Below are 21307 nucleotides of genomic sequence, written 5' to 3'. Positions count from 1 at the left end.
TTAAACAGTCATCGAGTGGTTCAGTCGAGCCATTTGTGATTGTCAACCCTAACTAGGGTTGTTGTGGGCCCTCGACTCTGGTCTCTTTTGCAATTCAGCAACATGAAAGGGGAGGTATTGAATTTCAAGTCCAAGTTCCCGTGCTAATAGTCTAGAACTTGCTCCGAATGTTTTTCTAGGCGAAATTCTAAGTGTAGCTTGGCTTGAGAAATGATTGTAGGCTCTCCTTGATCCGATTTGAAGTTTGAAATCTTCCATAGCCTACCAATGTGATATCCATAGTCAACCCATTTGAGCCTAAGCCCTCTTTCTCTCAATAACCACATTACAAGCCTTTATCCGTTTTGTAATGACCCTCTCTTGGCACCCAATCTTTCCTTAGCATTCTTGAGAAACAATTGGCAAAAACATAAGTTTGGAGGAGAGACGAGGAGTTTGAATGTGAAAAAAAAGTACAAAGAAGAGAAAAATTGGAAGAAATGAGAAGGCTAAGAAAAGAAAGAAAGAATAAAAAGAGAAATGCCAAAAAGAAAGTGAATAAGGTAGAAAGTTGAAGGGATTCAAAGAAAACAATGATGAAGGGCATGGAGTAAATAGAAAAGGAGAAAAATGAATGTCATAACCAAGAAAGAGTGATGTTACGTCTCTCTAGTTCCCCCGGGGAAAAAGGAATTGACTCAAAGAGTCGACAAAGTATGAGCCAAAGAGAAAATGGAGTGCTTAAGGAAAAGATGAAACCATTCTATTCCAACAAGTCCTACCTTAGTCCAAAAGCCTTCATTACATCCCGCAAAGGCCCTACATGATTTCAAGTTTAGTGAGCTTACTTTAGTGGTGATTTACATAAGGGGCAAACTTATGGTACTTAGAGCCAAACTTGTGGCATTCTTTTGAGAGAGATGAGCGAGCTTTTCACAATCCTTGCATCGAGTGTTACATTATAAAGTGAGATATGCTAATGAAGAGTAGAGGAGGAGGAGTTTGGGATCCACAATGACCTACATAAAAGACCGAGCTTCCTTGATGAATAAAGTCAGCTCTTGATGCTCTAGTGTCACATTAGAACTATTGTACTCAAAAAGTCAAATCATTGCATTGTTGATAATTCATACGTGTTGTGGGTAATTGTTGGTCCCAATTGATGTGTGATTGATTCACCTTAGGCCAGCTGAAATATCCCTTTTTCTAGTGGAGGTGGGAATTGCCTTAATTGCTTGAGGACAAGCAAAAGCTTAAGTTTGGGGGAGTTGATAAGTAGGAATTTTGACCGCTAATTTGCTCTCTTTTACTTGCCTTTTAGCTCAAAAATGCTTAAAGATATTTCCGGGAACTAATAAAATGTGCTTTCGTGCAGGAATATTGGGAGACGAGCCAAAGAAGTGAAAATCAACTAAAAATGAGTCAAAATTGGACAAAGACCAAAACAAGGCAAAAATGCTTACAATGCGGACCGCAAAATACTGTGTGCGGCCGCAAACAATGAAGAAGCTCTGTCAGATTAGCTTCAGAGTATGCGGACCGCATAATTTTGGTTCGGCCGTAGAAGAGAGATTCAGAGAGTTGGAATTTTAGGCAAGCTGAAGAAATGCGGATTGCACCATTATTGTGCGGCCACAGGATGCCAAGTGCGGTCGCACTCACTATTATGCGGCACGCAAATGACCAGAATCAGAGAGCCTTGATTGAAGTTGTGCGGCCGCGGAATTCAAAGGTGCGGACGCATTCATAATTATGTGGTCCACAGAAGAAGGTCCAAGTCCCAGTCCAAATCAAGTGTGCGGCCGCACTCAGAAATGTGCGGACCGCACAATTAGATGTAGTGCGGCCGCATCCCACTTTTATGGGACCGCAGAAGGCCCAGTTGACCAGTCATGCTCAGAGTGTGGAGCGCACTCAGAATTATGCGGCCGCACAACCTCCGCAGGGGCATTTTTGTCAGATATTTTTAGCTTAGTATAAATAAAACTTTTTGTCATTTTTAGGGTAAGTTTTGTTTTGGGAGAGCACCTGAGCCGTTTTTCTTTACTGTTTTGAGTAATATTGTACTAGATTAGCTTCTAAATATTAGATTTTATTTCCCTAATCAATTATTATGCATTCTATCTTAATTTCTTCTTGTATTTCTTTATTTTTCATGAGTAGCTAAATTTCTAGCTATGGTTGTGGCCCAACCCTAGTGTGGGTACTTAATGGGTGTTTGATTTAGGACTTGTTTGTGATTGGGTTAGTGATATTTAGCCTAGTTCTTGCTTTAATTCAAGAATTAATGGTTGCAAATATTGATTCATACCTAATTGACTTAGTCTCTACTTGAGAAAGAGAGACTAAGTCTAGGAAAACTTAGCTAATAAGAAATTGGGGAGAACTCAAGAAATTGATAGCCCCAATTAAAGGGTTGAATCTAGAGATAGTAAGACCCGACTTGAACATTTATCACTTGTTTTGTGTAATACCCATTTGGACTTGAGAAAGCCAAATTGGGCAAAATCACTCAAACTACTGAGAGGTATAGAGTGGGTAATTGCGTGTGATTGCTATATTACAACCCTAACCATTTAAACTTGCCCTGGAATTTACAACCCATTAGGTAACCACCTAGGTGGAAGTCACGACCCTAGATCTTTTATCATTTGGAAAACAACCAGGTCGTCCAACCTTTGCACTAGGCTGGTTCTTAGATCAGGCACAGTATTCACGATGGGTCGTAATACGTCTACTGTCTCTTCAAGGGCCGCAATGCGGTCCCCATGATTCACCATGGTCAGAAATGGTGGTAATGGCAATGTGTTCCCTCATTCGATATCGAGCCTAGGCTCTGATATCAACTGTTACGCGATACCTTCCTGAGATTCCTTGGAAGGGCGACATAAGGCTAAACAACCGATATCCGTATAGTTACTATCCGCCAACTGGGGTTCTCTCCATACGCTAGACGAGATCGTCAATGCCGTACGTGAAAATCAATGTCAAGAGCAATTGAGAGAACCGAAAAGAGAATTGAGAATAAAAGAGAGCTTGATTGCATTAATGAAAGCTATTAGAGAAAAGCAACATGGTGTCGAGGGGGAGAGACACCAGTACTGAGAATTATTTGCTTGCTAGAAAGTTTGATTGCTTGATCCCCCCTAATAGTGCTTAAAAAAAATAAATCAAAGTTACAGGACTTGACCTAACTAAGCTAGAGAGACATAATGGAAATACATGAAATAAAACTACTCTATATTTACAATGAAAAGGACTTAGATTTCTACAAAGTAGAAGCAGGTCTGTTGGCAACAACCTTATCTTTAGCATCAGAGTCTGCTCGCGCGATATTGTCTATGCGCGAGACGCTGTCTGCGCGCGTGACGATGTTGGCATCTGCCTGCGGCTGGGTGCTGGCGAGGGCTATCGGTGGGGCGACATAGGCACATGCGCGCTTTTCACTTGGCATGACCAAGACCACGGGGCCGTCCATGGTGCTAGGCGTTGAGAGGCTTGCCAGGACGCCATGGGGTGCATCCAAGGGGTCATGGGGCATGGCTGGAAGACCCACCATGGTGCGTCCAAGGGGTCATGCGGTCTTTGGCCTATCTCTACCTCTTCTCACACCCACTATGGCCAACCTCTCATACCTCCTTACTGGGCATATGTGTTTCTCTTCTTGCCCAAACCATCTAAGCCTCACATCATCTACCCGGGCCACTCCCACCTTAGCCCGAATGTATTCATTCCTAATCTAATCCATCCTGGTATGCCCACACATCCATCTCAACATCTTCATCTCTGCTACTTTCATCTTCTGGATATGAGAGTTCTTGACTGGCCAACACTCTGCTCCATATAACATAATCGGTCTAACAACCACTTTGTAGAACTTATCTTTGAGTTTAGGTGGCACATTCTTATCACATAAAATACCGGATGCGAGCCTCCATTTCATTCACCCTGCTCTAATACGGTGTGTAATATTCTCGTCAATCTCTTCATTTCCTTGGATAATAGACACAAGGTACTTAAAACTATCTCTCTTAGGAATTACATGTGTATCAAGCCTGACGTCCACGTCCGCTTCATTGGTCCCGTCACTAAACTTGCAACTGAGTACGTAGTAATGAATGCAAAATATCGTTTCTGCAGTAACCTAAATAGTACTCCTATACTACCCATATTCTGGATTATTGTAACCTAAATTAACGGTCTTAAGTTGACTTTGTAGGGTGGAATTATGTTTTTTGACCATCATCCCTATTCCCTTGTTATGTACTTGATCGTTTGCATCCAAATTTAATAGCTTTGTTGACCAAGATTAATAATTACCTGCTGTGGGTTTTCAAATTTTACATATTTTGGGCAAATGGACAACTCATATATAGAGAGAGAAATTTTGACAAGGCATTAGGTATGACATAATTTTTATTTATTTATTAAATTAGCTAAATATAATTAATATTTATTATTTTTAAGAGTTTGTAATTTTTTAAACTTTTATTTTATTACTCAATCATAATTTAATAATATTTACGTAATTTTTTTAAAATTTTTATACTTATCGGTATGGGTAAGCACGTATCCTAAATTCCTAATGCTAGTCTTCTAAAAAGAATCGGGAAAGAGTAGTTGGCGAATAGGAAAAAGAGAAAAAGAAAAGTCTTTGGTGAGATTTGAATTCTATCTAATAGTACTAACGATGAAAAAAAAAATAGTACTATACAAACTATTAAACTACAATTCCAAACTCTAGCTTCCATATGCGAAGAATCTGGTTCTAGTGATACAAATATCACGTAGATTGAACGTTCATTTTCGAGTCATTCAGATTTCAGAATTCAGAGTAGATAAGGACATCGACACCTTGATTCTCTCAAAGTGGATTAAGGGTCGTTTGGTACGATGGATAAGGTGAAATAAGATGAGGGATTAAATCCATATCATATTTGGTTGGCGGCATAAATTTATCCCAGACTTAATCCAGGATATCTCATTTTATCTCATGTTATCCCATCAAACTTGGAATTATTTTATCTCACTTCTCATATAGTATAAATCAGTCATGAATTATAATCCTAGGATTATAATCCCGAAATAATTTAGTCTACGTACTAAACGGGTCCTAAGAGAAAATAGCACGGGCTAGCCAGTTTTCGGACTAGTAATTGAAAAATAGCTAGAGTTTGCAAAGTCATTGAAAAATAACCATTATTTTGCTGCAACACGGAAAGTTTCGGCATAATATACTAGAGATTGATGCACTTGTGTATGAACTTCCAACATATTATGCTGGAACTCCAGCACACGAAAAATTCCAGCATAATATACTGGAGATTGGAGCACCTGTCTATGAACTTTCAGCATATTATGCTGGACTAGTATATTATGCTGGAACTCCAGTATAATATGCTGGAAGTACTCATGTAAAAAATTTGAACTCCAGTATATTATGCTGGGATATTTTCTGAATTTTGAACAATATTTTCGTTTAGATTTATCTTTACATGAAAATTGCTCACTTTTGAAACTGTGACTATTTTTCAATTACCACTTATAAATCTAGCTATTTTTTAATTTCACCCTAAAAAAAAAGTCAGTTCTCCTGCTGCCAAAGGAAAGGTACAAATAGGCCCATAAATAATCACTGCATCTAACGCGCAAGTGTGATAGATCCACTTCCTCTCTTTGACAAGAAAATTTTACTTAGCAATATTACTTTTAAAATTTATTTACCCTTAATATTAAAATTTTAATTTAATTATAAATTAATTTATAATTTATCAATTATATACAAATTAATATTAAATAAATATCTCTCAATATCAATTATCCAATTTTCCTTCTCTCTTCCTCACTCTCACTCTCTCTCTCTCTTTCTCTCTATGTATATTTTATTTTACTTCGGTTTGTATATTCATTTATCTTGCTTTCCGTAGTTTATTTCGTAGCTTCTTTACTTTGTGTTTCTTAGTAGTATAACTTCTTTTTTACTTTGGTAGTTTCTTTTTGATTTGTTAGCTTCTTTTTACGTTTGAGTGATCAATAAGCCTTTGGTTTTCTTAATGACACGGTTCTTTCCAAAGGTGGATTTTGTGTGAACCGGGTGGCTCTTCCCAATGATGGATGGCGTGACAACCTTCTTAAGGGATTGAGTCCGTTTTCTTTTATGTTTAGGCAAATATAGTAGTAATGAATAAAAGAGTCTCAAGCATGCTTCACTTGGTACCAACACATTTACCTCCAACCTTATGGTCATACACAATTGTATTAGAATTGTATGAAAATTATATTTAAGTTATAATCTGTTGTAGTTTTTTATTTATTTATATATTGTATGAAAATGTGAAATAAGTTATATTCTGTATGAATCGTCCTGTGAAATTTGTATTTAAGTTATAAAGACTCACCTTATGTATTAAAGTTGTATTATATTTGTATGAAAATTATATTTTAGTTATATTATGTTATAATTATATTAGTTTTGTATGAAAGCTATACATATGTATCAAAATTATATTAAAGTTGTATTATATAGTTGTACGAAAATTATATTTTATGTTGTATGTGTTGTAGTTGTATTATTTTTTGTATCAATATTGTATGAAAGTTATAAATAAGTTATATATTATATGATTAGTTATATGAAATTTGTATTTTAAATTGTTAGTTGTTATAGATATATTAAAATTTTATCAAAATTATGTGAAAGTTAGTAAATAAGTTATATAACTGCTGAACCAATTTGACATCTTGGTGATTGAAATGTAGAGGTCATGTGGTCCTCAAACCAGATAAATAGCAAAAGAAACCAATTTGATAGCTTGATGATTGGAATGCAAAGGTTCATGAAATTCGTATAAATTTGGTACAATTGCTTGGTGATTGAAATCCAGAGGTCATACGAAATTTCATATTCTCTGAAAGTTGTCAGTTGCTAAAGTTCATACAAATTTAGTATAATTTAATAGCTTTATAACCGGAAATCAATGTACCAAATTTATATGAAACTAGTGAATATGCGCGCTTCGCGCGATTATGAGAGGAAATCAAAATATGACCAAATAGTTAATATCAGAACTTTTGCTAAGCAAAACCAAGCTTTACTAATCAATTAAATGTGTTACTAAATGAAATGGAGAAGAGCATTTTTTTCCTTGACATCGCTTGGTCAATAATTAACTAAGAAGACTAAAAAAAATACAATTTATACGGTCATGGCCTTGAGATAAGTCATGCAATAAAATTGCAAAAGAAACATCTTGAAGATGCCATATGAATTTGAAATCCATGCCACCCCTTGTACTAAATTTAAAATGTACAACTTCTATCATATTAAAAGCTACAAATAATTGAGTTTATTTCCGTAAAGAAGATCGTTGAAGTTACATTTAAAATTTATACTCCCCCTTTAAATAGAAAACTAAAGCTCAATAGACTGATGTGCTACCATTTGCAATTGAAAGTTCTACAATATATACTATCCTACGGTATGTTGTTCAACTTGAAGCAAAGCTAAAACAAATCAGAAAATGCAATTTATTTTAGACGATCCAAAACTATGCATGATAAAAATAAAATGCCTAAAAATAAAGTTATGTCACTTTTTAATAACAAAAGAGATAAAAGATCTATAAAAAAAAATATAAGTCATACCATACGTATAGTTCATGAGAAAGGGGCTGAAGGACAACTTTTCGTGTTCAGTAATCTCAAACTCCATCCCGCTCCTAGAAATGATGCTTTAATTTGGCAGAGCTTTTGTGAGAGGATATAGCAATGTTTGTCCAATGTTTTAATAGAACGCATGGGGAATAACAATAGAAAATGAGCAACAACACCAAGAAAAACAAAGCCTAATTCTCATCATATATATATATATATATATATATATATATATATATATATATATATTGTCACACCTCCTTTTTTCGCAGTGGGATAGGGGATAAGAGAGTTTTTCCAATTAAAGTGACATTAATCGAAATGAGATTATTTATTAAAATCAGAGTTGCCACTTGGAATAAGTTATGGTGTCCCAAGTCACCGGTTTATTTTTAATCCCAAATCGAGGAAATTTGACTATATTTATGGTATGCGAACACAAAAGACCGGGTAAGCAATTCTGTTAACCCGGGAGAAGGTGTGAGGCACTCCCGAGTTCCGTAATTTTAGCACGGTCGCTTAACTATTAATAATTGGCCTAATGATCTGATTTAATACATATTTTAAAATCTAGTGTGCATTTTTATCTTCTAAACCGCTTTTAATTATTTATGGAATTATCTCTGGAACAAGTCACGATGTCGTACACTTGTCGTTTTGGCACACGTCGCAAACCGCGCCACATGAAATGCACCCGCGATTGACAACATGCTTATTTTTATTATTGTTAGAAGTTGTGGTCGGGTCACATGAAATGCACACCCGAATGAGATTTACGTATCGTGACCATGCCACGGGAACCGTACCCATAGTCATGATAATTTATTAATCGGGCCTAAAGCAACTAGCGCGTGTTCATAAATTATTGTCCTAGGCTAATATGAGATTTGTTGTGGGGGTCACAAATTATGGAAATCACTTGTGGGTAAGTGTACAAGTATTAATTGATTCTAATTTTTGGACCTTTGCTGCATTGGAGTTCACTTGAAAGCCAGATTCACTATGCTATAAACAATGACCTAAATTAATGGAAGAAATTGAACCCCACACAAATCTCTTCTAGGCAAGCTTTCGGGCTTAAATATTTTTAAAGATAGTAGCCCAATAACTCTGTTAACGCCTCTCTTAACATTTTTGCATTTCAACATCAAATACAAATCAGCAACAGTTACACAAAGTTCTAAATATCAACATATGAATAAACAGCTTATATGGCTAGTTCATTAACTCAAACTCAATTTCGCAGAAAGCATTACACTATCAGCGATCGACGGAGATTATTTCTTTCAATTGTTCTTAGCATGCAACAAAGAAACCTGTATACTTGCCCGAGTAACTCACATCAAGAATACAAACTGTACATATTACAAATGGTTAGGGCTACATTATCAAGTCATTATAAGATAAAAATCCAGAAATTCCACAGCTTCTACAGTACCACAGGGACTAAACTGAATGATTCAAATGACTTGAATGGAATCTAAATCTGTGAGATATATTCTCTAGCAACAAACAATCACATGAGTTCAAACGAATTGCAATCAAACCTCATAAATTCCTAAACACCAAACAGAGTTCTAATTCCTTCAATTCTAATCAATAACTATCTGATAACTTGAACAATTAATGTAAGAATATTTGGCATTAAATATTGAACAGGAAAGGGAAGACAAGAAGAATTTGAGGCTTAGGCAACCGGACCTAAAGTCAAATACGAATTCAACACGAACACATCAATTTTTATTCATAAACTCAAAATAGAAGAGAACATGCGAGGATTTACATACCTAACTACAGAAATGCAACAGGAATGGACCGAGTAAAGATCTAAAGAAACTAGAGGATGAATCTTGCACAGCAGAAACAACACATCAACGATGAAACAACAGCGAGATCAACTTCAAATCTTTTGCAAATCAGAAACGAGTATTTAGAGCTTTAAAAATTCTATTTCTTCTTGTTTTTCAGAAGCTTTTGTTTCTAGATTTCGAAACTTCTAATTTCGTTTTTAATGCATCAAATGAGTGAAATGAGAGAGTGAATATGCGACGATCAGTGAGAGGATGAATGAGTACTATGTGTGTGAGTGTCTATGAATTCAGAGAGAGATGAGAAGAGAAAGCGTGCGTGAGGAATTTTAGAGCATTCTTCTAATTGGGGCGGCTAGGGTCTTTCTTTATTCTCAAGGGGGATCTATTTTCTGCCCTCTTTTTGTGCCCTTTTTTCCACTCTATTTCTCACTATTTATCCTCCTATTTCCGTCTCTCTCCCCCTAAAGTGTGGATGAGTGGAAAATATATAGGTCTAGGTATAGGGATTAATTGGTGGCCAAGAAAAAGAGTGTGTATGGGCATGTGCATTTTTTGAGAGAGAGCATGTGAGTTTGTTACAAAAGATAAGGAAGAATCTTGCCACATGGAAATGACTCATTGACTCTTGCTTTAATTAATATTTTTTTTTAAGAGTGTAAAATAAAAATACTAGTTAAATATTTTAAAATCAAGAACATATAATTTTTGTGATTTTTAATTTTCTTAAATAAAACCTACTAAAAATGAAGTTAAGGTTAAAATATGTAGATTAAACTTAAAATTATTTACATACTAAAAAGTGTTAAAAAAATCACAAGTATGGTAAAAGATTAGGTGCTCACAGCTGCCCCTCTTTGCTTGGAAACATGAAGAGTTTTCAGGCAAAGACAAAAGTGAGCCGTGTGACTAATTTTTTACCAAATCTTTATTCAAAAGGGAAAATAAACAAAGGAAAGGGTGCAACCGAGTCCTAGTTTTGGACAGCCTACATATCCCGGATCATAAGGGAATCAGATTGCGTGTAGTTCAAGGGGAGTGATGGAATTATGAGTTGAGGAGTCGAGTGAGGTTTCATCGAGCCTCCGGTCCGTGGTCCTGTTATTACATAAAAATCAAAATCTAAAGGAACTAAACAACCCTATCAGCTATGAGTTACAAGATTCCTATCTATAAGTCTTCTGAAGCTTGATCTTGAGTCCTGAATGGTTCTTCATGCAGACTTTTTGATTTGAACCTTGATGCTTGCTAGCTGCAGGTGCTAGTTTATTTTTCTATGGTTTCTTCGGATCAAGCCGCGACATGCAAAGCTTGTGACTTCAGTCATGTCTTGAGCAGTCCACATCCTTTCATCCGCTTCTGCATTTCGGATTCACTTCTTTTCCTTTTCTTTTCTTTATTTTGGATTGAGACTTCTTTTTGGTCATCTTGAACCCTGTGCCTCGAGGTAAAAACCTTATTCCTCAAGCAACTCATGCTACTTCTGATTTGAATTGAAAACAAAAACTGGAGATTGCCCCTATTCTTCAGGCGGGATCCTGTCGTCTCTGACTTGAACTTGAAAACTGAAAGTTGACCATGTTCTTCAGGCGGGCTCCTGATGCTGACTTTAAACTTAGAATGAATTCTGAAATGAATTCCCTCGTTCTCCAGGTGGGCGCCTGCTGACTTAAAAACTTGAAATGGATTCCTTCATTTTTCAGGTGGGTGCCTGATGTTGACTTAACACTTGAAATAAATTCCCTCGTTCTCCAGGTGGGCGCCTGATGACTTAAAACCTAAATTAAATTTCCTCGTTCTCCAGGTGGGCACCTGATGCTGACTCAAAACTTGAAATAAATTCCCTCATTTTCCAAGTGGGCGCCTGATGACTTAAAACTTGAAATAAATTCTCTCGTTCTCCAGGTGGGCGCCTGATGACTTAAAACTGAAATGAGTTCCCTCGTTCTTCAGGTGGGCGCCTGATGACTTAAAACTTGAAATAAATTCCCTCGTTCTCCAGGTGGGCGCCTGATGACTTAAAACTTGAAATAAATTCCCTCATTCTCCAGTGGGCGCCTGATGACTTAAAACTTGAAATAAATTCCCTCATTCTCCAGGTGGGCGCTTGATGACTTAAAACTTAAATGAATTCCCTCGTTATTCAGGCGGGCGCCTGATGCTGACTCAAAACTTGAAATAAATTCCCTCATTTTCCAGGTGGGCGCCTGATGACTTAAAACTTGAAATAAATTCCCTCGTTCTCCAGGTGGGCGCTTGATGATTTACACTTGAAATGAATTCCCTCATTCTCCAGGTGGGCGCCTGATGCTGACTTAAAACTTGAAATAAATTCCCTCATTCTCTAGGTGGGCGCCTGCTGACTTAAAAACTGAAATGAATTCCCTCGTTCTTCAGGCGGGCGCCTGATGCTGACTCAAAACTTGAAATAAATTCCCTCATTTTCCAGGTGGGCGCCTGATGACTTAAAACTTGAAATAAATTCCCTCATTCTCCAGGTGGGCGCCTGATAACTTAAAACTTGAAATAAATTCCCTCATTCTCTAGGTGGGCGCCTGATGACTTAAAACTGAAATGAATTCCCTCGTTCTTCAGGTGGGTGCCTGCAATCATGACAACACAGACAAAACAGAGAAAATTTTCTGCCCCAGTTTGTACCAGGAATATTCATTGATTGTTAGTTGCATCCCATTATCCAGGAGGGTCCTGGAAATTTAAAACTAGATCCCATTATCCAGGAAGGTCCTGAAAACTTGAAATTAAATCCTATTATCCAGGAGGGTCCTGAAAACTTGAGATTAAATCCCATTATCCAGGAGGGTCCTGAAAACTTAAAACTGAACTTATCTGGAACATGCTTTCTCATGGAGGATTCCTGGCAAAGCAAACAAGATTTCTTGACCCTGCTTGAAACAAAGAAAATTTTGTCAGTTTGAAACTGTGGCGGTTAGTTTGTGGCATCCTTGCTGAAGGTGTCTGCTTCTGCCACTATCCCGCTTCATTCTGATTAGCTGCTTCGGGCTACAAAGAATTAGTTTGACCTTTTGATCGGACCTCGACCACAAAACCCCTGAATGACTTGAATCCCTTACGCTCAACTCTTCATATGGCACTTTCATTCTGACAACTGTTGAACCTTTGCGTTTTCTACAAATTCACGAATCACTTGACCACCTGAACTTCAGTTACCACCGCATTGCTCATTCTAAATCATGTCACTTGTGATGTGCTTGGCCGAATTTCGCTTGGTGCAAATAAAAAGCTGTTAATGAGCTTTGAAGTCCTTTCTTGCTTGCTTAACAAAGACTAATTTGATAGAGACTTAGAAAAATAGACCCAAAAGAAACGAAGCGAAGTGACTTCGAGAATTTGGAAGAAAAAAAAATGACTATTTGAAGAAAAATAGAAAAGAGACTTATCTGAATGAAGCAGCTGGCTCCAATGATCATGACATGCATTTCGGATTGATCAACCTAATCCATCCAACTAATCACATTTCAGTTCATGCCATGTCTTCATACTTCAAAACCGGGGTTTCCATAATTCATTTTCTTTGTAAAGTCATGAACCCCATTCGGCTTGTAATGCTCCGAGGGGTTTTCACCAGCAAACCTCTCTCATTTGCTCCTCTCTCAACTCATTGTCACCTTACAGTGCCTGTAAGGGTTTTCACCAATAAGACTCTCTCATTTGAATTTTCTCTCGACTCATCATCACCCTATGGTGCCTGCGAGGGTTTTCACCAATAAGACTCTCTCATTTATTCACTTTTCCTTGTGCCCATGAACAAAGGTGCTACCCATGATGTAAATAATACGTCCATCTCACTTGACTTGGCATCCTCAAAGTTGATCAGAAGGTCTTTCTTTGGACTGTAGTGTAGGTTTTGGAAAGGGTTAGAAAGAAAGGGTGGCATGCAGGCTCAAAATAATTTAAGATGAAGGGGTTCAAAATTACAACTTTTGGAATCAGATCTTTTTACATAGCTAAAACTTCTGCCCCAGTTTCATCGAATCTGGGAAATTTTGAATTTTTTATTTGATGGGACCGAATCGTGTAAGGCTGCCTACGTATCCTTAAAAGGAATCAGGTCAAACGTAGTTCAAACTAGTAAAAGTTGTTTTGTTTTTGTTACTTTGCTTTTCTTTTTCTTTTTCTTTTTCTTTTTCTCCTTTCTTTTTTCTTTTCTTTCTTTTGCTTTTTTTTTCTTTTTTATTTCCAACTCTACTTCTGATTCCAAAAGAGGGGTATGAAAGAACATAAATAAGGCTCAAAAAGGGGTAACAAATGATAAAAGTATTTGGGATAGCAGAATAAAATGTCTTTGTCATTCCAACTTTGAACATGCCTAGTACAAAATGCGATTGAAGATAAGCAAAGAAATCATACATAATATCTCTTGACTGCATCGGAATTGATAGCCATATCCACACATTTACCTTCTATATCTGTTAAACACAAAGCACCATTGGGCAACACTTTTGTCACAATGAGCGGCCCCTGCCAGTTTGGGGCGAACTTGCCTTTAGCTTCAGCCTGATGTGGAAGGATGCGTTTCAATACCAGCTGACCCACTTCAAATTTTTGGGGACGCACCTTCTTGTTGTATGCTCTTGCCATTCTTTTCTGATACAATTAACTATGACATACTGCTGCCAATCTTTTTTCATCAATCAAACTCAATTACTCTAGCCGGGTTTTGACCCACTCATCATCATCAATTTCAGCTTCAACAACGATCCGTAGGGATGAAATCTCAACTTTCGCAGGTATAACTGCCTCGGTTCCATATACCAGCAAATAGGGAGTTGCACCTATTGAAGTGCGAACAGTAGTGCGATAACCCAGTAAAGCAAAAGGTAACTTTTCATGCCATTGCCTGGAACCTTGCACCATCTTACGAAGTATCTTTTTTATGTTCTTGTTAGCAGCCTCAACAGCTCCGTTTGCCTTAGGACGATACGGAGTGGAGTTTCGATGCATAATCTTGAACTGTTGGCATACCTCTTTCATCAAATGACTGTTGAGGTTAGCAACATTATCTGTGATGATTACCTTGGGAATTCCGAACCGGCAAATGATGTTTGAATGAACAAAATCTACCACCGCCTTCTTGGTCACGGACTTGAAAGTTACAGCTTCGACCCACTTGGTAAAGTAATCAATGGCCACCAGAATAAACCTATGCCCGTTTGAAGCTACCGGCTCAATCGGTCCAATGACATCCATGCCCCAAACAACGAAGGGCCAAGGTGCAGACATTGTGTGCAACTCAGATAGCGGGGAATGAATCAAATCACCGTGCACCTGGCATTGATGACATTTGCGAACGAAGCTGATGCAATCTCGTTCCATGGTGAGCCAATAACAACCTGCTCGAAGAATCTTCTTCGCCAAGACGTACCCACTCATATGTGGCCCGCAAACCCCGGAATGCACTTCGGCCATGATAGTCGAGGCTTGTTTAGCATCTATACACCTTAGTAATCCTAGATCTGGAGTTCTCTTGTACAATATTCCCCCACTTAAGAAAAATCCACTAGCCAGACGTCGAATAGTTCTCTTTTGATCGCTTGTGGCATGTACCGGATATACCCCGATTTGATGTATTCCTTGACATCATAGAACCAAGGCTCACGATCAAGTTCCTCCTCAACCACATTGCAATAGGCATGCTGATAACGGATTTGGATATGTAGAGGGTCGACATAAGTCTTATCCGAATGGTGTAACATTGATGCCAGAGTAGCCAAGGCATCGGCAATCTCATTATGAATCCTAGGAATATGCCTGAATTCTACCGACCTGAATCGTTGACAAAGATCATGCAGACATTGTCGATACGGTATGAGCTTCAAATCACGAGTCTCCCATTCTCCCTGAATCTGGTGAACCAACAAATCTGAATCTCCCAAAACCAATATTTCTTGAACTCCCATATCTATAGCTAGCCTCAAACCCAGAATGCATGCCTCGTATTCAGCCATGTTGTTAGTGCAATAAAATCGAAGTTGAGCTATTACGGGGTAGTGATGCCTTGTTTCAGAAATGAGTACAGCCCCTATTCCGACACCTTTCATGTTAGCAGCTCCATCAAAGAAGAGTTTCCAACCTGGCTTTTCATCATGATCAGCCTCGTCAACATACATCACATCTTCATCATGAAAATAAGTCTTCAGTGCCTCATATTCTTCATCCACCGGATTCTCGGCCAAATGATCGGCTAGGGCTTGGGCTTTCATCGCGGTCCAAGTCACATAGATGATGTCAAACTCTATGAGTAAAATCTGCCACTTTGCCAATCTTCCTGCGAGCATAGGCTTCTGAAAGATATACTTTAGAGGATCCATGCGAGAAATGAGGTAAGTAGTGTAGGATGACAGATAATGCTTCAACTTTTGTGCCACCCAAGCCAGGGCGCAACATGTCCTTTCAAGAAGAGTATACTTAACCTCATAAGGAGTGAACTTCTTGCTGAGATAATAAATGGCTTGCTCTTTCTTGCCCGTGATGTCGCGTTGACCCAACACACAACCAAAAGAATTATCCACGACCGTCAAATATAGAATTAAAGGTCTTCCTGGTTCTGGCGGGACCAGCACAGGTGGGTTTGACAGGTAACTCTTGATCTTATAAAATGCTTCCTGACACTCATCAGTCCAATTAACCGCAACATTCTTCTTCAGCAACTTAAAGATGGGCTCACAAGTTGTCGTGAGTTGAGCAATAAACCTGCTGATGTAGTTTAACCTTCCGAGAAGGCTCATCACCTCGATTTTGTTCTTTGGCGGTGGTAATTCTTGGATGGCTTTTATCTTTGATGGGTCCAACTCAATACCGCGTCGACTGACTATGAATCCCAACAGTTTTCCGGACGGGACACCAAATGCACATTTTGCCGGATTGAGCTTGAGGTTGTACCTGCAGAGCCTTTGGAAAAACTTTCTCAAGTCTCCAACATGGTCGGATTTCTTCTTTGACTTTATGATCACATCATCTACATAAACCTCAATTTCCTTGTGTATCATGTCATGAAATATGGTAGTAATTGCCCTCATGTAAGTTGCCCTAGCATTATTCAAACCAAATGGCATTACCCGGTAGCAGTATGTCCCCCATGGTGTGATGAATGCTGTCTTTTTTGCATCTTCCTCATCCATCAGGATCTGGTGATATCCTGCGTAGCAATCCACAAAAGACCCAATCTCGTGCTTGGCACAATTGTCGATCAGAATATGGATGTTCGGCAATGGAAAGTTATCTTTTGGACTTGCCTTATTGAGATCACGATAATCAACATAGACCCTGGTCTTACCATCCTTCTTTGGTACTGGCACGACATTAGCTAACCAAGTAGGATATCGAGTGACCCGAATGACCTTTGCGTCAAGCTGCTTTGTGATTTCTTCTTTGATCTTCACACTCATGTTAGTCTTAAAATTCCTTAACTTTTGCTTGACTGGAGGGAATGCCGGATCAGTTGGCAATTTATGAACTACCAAATCAGTGCTCAAACCCGGCATGTCGTCATACGACCATGCAAAAACATCTTTATATTCAAACTGTGCTTTGATTATTTCTTCCTTGATTTGTGGTTCCATATGCACACTTATCTTGGTTTCCCTGAGATTATCTTGATCTCCTAAATCGATTGCTTCAGTTTCATTCAAATTAGGCTTGGGTTTTTCTTCCAAGTGATTTAGTTCTCTACTGATTTCCTGAAATGCTGCTTCTTCATCATATTCTGTTTCATCATCACACTCTACTTCTTGGATTGTTGTTTCGGAATTAGATTGGCTTTTAAGATTTGGCTGAAAATTTCTCATGCATGTCATGTCATTGAAACCAGCATAAAAATAACTGTACAGAAAAAAGAAACAAAACAAAAATAAAACGCTATCAGGAATAATGGAAAATGGGAAATTGTATTTCATTAAAAATAAAAGGATAGAAGGGTTTGTACATCAAAACAAGCAAAAAATAAAAAATCTGGATTACAACCCTGGAATAACCCAGATAACAGAAAGGAAAATAAAGCAAACTACCAAAACTCCTTCCGGGTGGGGAGAGGAGTAGCTTTCCAATTGCTAAGCTTCACATTTGGCCCAACGAGCTACACATCGGCATTACTGGAACCTTCCCCGATTTCCACCATGTTAACCTCCTCAAACAAACTCTGGAACCTCTTGATCAGCTCTTCATAAAAGTCGACCACAGGTTTTGTGACCGCTGATATTGGGCGTTTTGCGACCCCTGGCTTGACAAAAGACTTGGAGATATGTGGAACAGGCTTAGGAAGTGACCATGCCTTTCTTTTCAAATTTTTAGCCTTTTCCATGTCCTTCCCTATGAGTGTGAATCCCAAACCAAATGTACCAAAACTTTCACGTGGACACACCGGATGTGCAATACCCTGAAGAGACGAACCCAGGCCTTTGGCTGGCACAAAACCATTCTTCAACATTTCATTTGCTACCATGACGGACGCGGAGGGTAGCTTTGGACCTGGAATGCATTCTCCTTTAGGAATCTTCTCGACAGACACTGTTTCAAACGTTTGGTACACCCAAGGCCCTTTATCATCTTCAACTTCAATAAATGGAACAATTGTGTCATTATAAGCAGATAAGTTCTCATCACCGTGCACAACTATTTCCTGCCTGTCCCATTCAAACTTTACCATTTGATGTAGAGAAGACGAGATTGCCTTGGCAGTATGTATCCAGGGCTTGCCCAACAACAAGTTGTAGGAGACACCCACATCTAGCACTTGGAACTCCATAGTGAACTCAAATGGCCCTATTGACAATTCGAGCATTATTTCACCGACAGAATCTTTCCCTCCTCCATCAAAGCCTCGAACACATACATTGTTCATGTGGATCCTTTCAGTGCCGATCTTCAACTTTTGCAAAGTGGACAGAGGGCAAATATTTGCACTAGAATCGTTATCAACCAGTACCCTTGAGACAGCAGAATCCTCGCACTTCACTGTGAGATAAAGAGCTCGGTTGTGTTCTGTACCCTCCATAGGAAGTTCATCATCTGAGAAAGTGATCTTGTTTGCTTCGAAAATCTTGTTAGCAATCTTTTCCAAGTGGTTCACCGTGATCTTATCAGGAACATGGGTCTCATTCAAAATCTTTATCAGGGCTTTGCGGTGTTCATCTGAATGTATCAGCAAAGACAAAAGAGAGATCTGAGCTGGTGTTTTCCTTAATTGCTCTACAATGGAATAGTCTTGCATTTTCATCTTTTTCAGGAACTCTTCAGCCTCTTCTTCGGTGACCGGCTTCTTTACTGGGATGTGGCCATCCTTGAATGGCTTGGCTTTCCTCAGTTCTTCTGGGGTAAAACATCTCCCAGAACGAGTCAGTCCTCCGGTTTCATTGACTTCTTCCTCTACTTCTTTCCCTTTATATGTTACTATTACCTGTTTGTAATTCCACGGGATGACCTTTGTGTCAACCATTGGTGATTGGGTCACTGGCTTAATAATAACGGGGGTAATACGAGCCCCTTCCACGATTATGACAGGCTTGCCCGGGACCCCTGGCACGACCACGTTTTGCTTTTCCTGGTTCGCTTCAACATCAATCGGAGGCCCTTTCACAACCAATACAGATGGCTTCACGTTGAGCGTGCTTAGCTTCTCCGACACCCCTTTAACTGTCAACGACATTGCTTTTGCAGAATCTGGAGCTTTAACTGGATTACTTTCGCTAGCCCGGATCATCATGACAGACTTGGAAGAATTCTTGGGCTCCCCATCCTTATGAACTATCTCAATCATATGTGTCTTTGCATGGGCCGGCAAAGGATTTTGGTTAATGTTTGGTGCCTTCAGGTTCTGGACCACAATTTGATTTGTATCAATAAGCTCTTGGATCGCCCTCTTCAAATGCCAACACTTCTCTGTATCGTGCCCTGGGGCATCAGAACAATATGCGCATCTAAGGGAATAATCAAGGTTCCTTGGATGTGGATTTGGTGTCTTTGGCTCAATCGGCCTCAAAACGTCCAACTGCCTCAACCTTTGAAACAAACTGGTATATGACTCTCCAAGAGGGGTGAAGGTTTTTTTCCGCTGTTGCCTCTCTTTTCTATAATCCGGCCTCGATCGAAAGCTTGGACCAGTAGGGTTTCAGTATGGTTGTGGGGGTGGATAAGGATTTTGTGGAGTTGGAGCACGCCATTGCGGGTAAGGAGGGGGTTGCGCATATGATTGTGCATGGTGGACATGGTATTGGGGTGGTCTGACTGAATATTGAGGGTCTTGTGGTGGGAAATAATGTTGGGATGGATTATATGGAGCTTGGGTATAGGCTTGAGGTTGGGGTCGAGGTTGGGTGTACTGGGGAGGCGAACCCCTTGGGCCACGCCCTGATCCAGAGACAAACATAATGACATCATCTTTCTTCTTTTGGCCTAACAGGCTTCCGGTGCCACTTTGAATTGCATGTGTGGTTGCTTTTATGGCAGAGTAGCTCATGATCTTGCTTGACTTAAGTCCCTCTTCCACCATTCCTCCCATCTTTACCACATCATTGAAGGACTTACCTATGGCTGAGATCAAATGGCCAAAGTAAGTAGGTTCTAAGGCTTGAAGAAAGTACTCGACCATCTCATCTTCTTCCATTGGAGGATTGACCCGTGAAACTTATTCTCTCCATCTGAAACCATATTCCCTAAAGCTCTCACTAGGCTTCTTCTCTACCTTGGTCAAAGATAGGTGATCTGGGACAATGTCTATATTGTACTGAAAGTCCCGAGCAAAGGCCTGAGCCAAGTCGTCCCATGTGTACCACCTGCTAGCATCTTGGCGGGTGTACCATTCCAAAGCTGCCCCACTCAGACTCTGACTGAAATACGCCATTAATAATTCATCTTTCCCACCGGCGCCTCTCATCTTGCTGCAAAAGCCTCTCAAATGGGCCACGAGATCTCCATGTCCATCGTACAGGTCAAACTTGGGCATCTTGAACCCAACGGGCAGTTGGACATCAGGGAATAAGCATAAATCCTTATAAGCCACACTTACGTGGCTTCCTATCCCTTGCATGTTCTTCAAAGATTGCTCTAGACTCTTCACTTTCCTAAATATCTCATCCTGCTCCACGTTCCGGGATGGTTTATCAGTTTCAACAGGAGGTTCAAAGTGAGGGGTGTAGGAATAAGGATCCGTGACTTTGAAAGTTGGTTCCGGAGCATAATATTGGGTATCTGGAGCTTGGAACGTGGGTTCACTAGAAGATCGGTAGAGGGTAGCTCGCGGAGGGGCTACGAAAACAGGAGCAGATGTCGGAGCCGGGTATGTGGTTGTTTTGGCTGGTGGAGCATGGAAAGTTTGGGACGAGGTGCCGGGGTAGTGGTGGAAAGGTGTAAAACCCGGTGCATGCTGAGGGGAAAGATCAACGGTAGTGGGATTCTGGGCTTGTGCCAGTGGTGGGATAAAAGCGGGATTTTCTGTGTAGTTAGCGGGAAATGAAGGTGGAGGATGCCCCCTGATCCAGGCTTGATACATTTCAGCCATTTGATGCTTCAACCTGTGGACCTCCTCTTTCAATTCAGACTTTGATTCTACAATCTCCCTCGGCGGGTCAACAACACCCGTGTCTGACTCTTTGCTAGTCATGGCTGCCTTGCGCTTTGATCTGGTATTATAGGGGTGACTTTTCAGGATGCCAACAAACTAACCACCTAAACAGAACCTGTCTAATTATGCACACAAAATAACTTGGTCAGTTTTGAAGCATTTAACAGATAGGGAATCGCATATTGGGGATGCAATGCACCTGAGCAGTTAAACGTTTCTAAATGCTTTGCGACGACTTATGTGTTTCATCCCGGCTCTTTTCCCAAATTTC

At 39.4% G+C, this 21307-nt stretch overlaps 1 pseudogene; it reads right to left on the bottom strand.

The window, feature by feature from the left end:
- Positions 1 to 13819: 13819 nt before the first annotated feature.
- LOC138902860 (uncharacterized) lies at positions 13820 to 21075 on the bottom strand (annotated as a pseudogene).
- Between the last annotated feature and the right edge of the window lie 232 nt (positions 21076 to 21307).

This window comes from Nicotiana tomentosiformis, chromosome 12 (assembly GCF_000390325.3).
Source record: "Nicotiana tomentosiformis chromosome 12, ASM39032v3, whole genome shotgun sequence".
Taxonomy (NCBI): Eukaryota; Viridiplantae; Streptophyta; class Magnoliopsida; order Solanales; family Solanaceae; genus Nicotiana; species Nicotiana tomentosiformis.
Note: the sequence above shows the minus strand (reverse complement) of the source record. Positions and strands in the feature narration are given on the sequence as shown.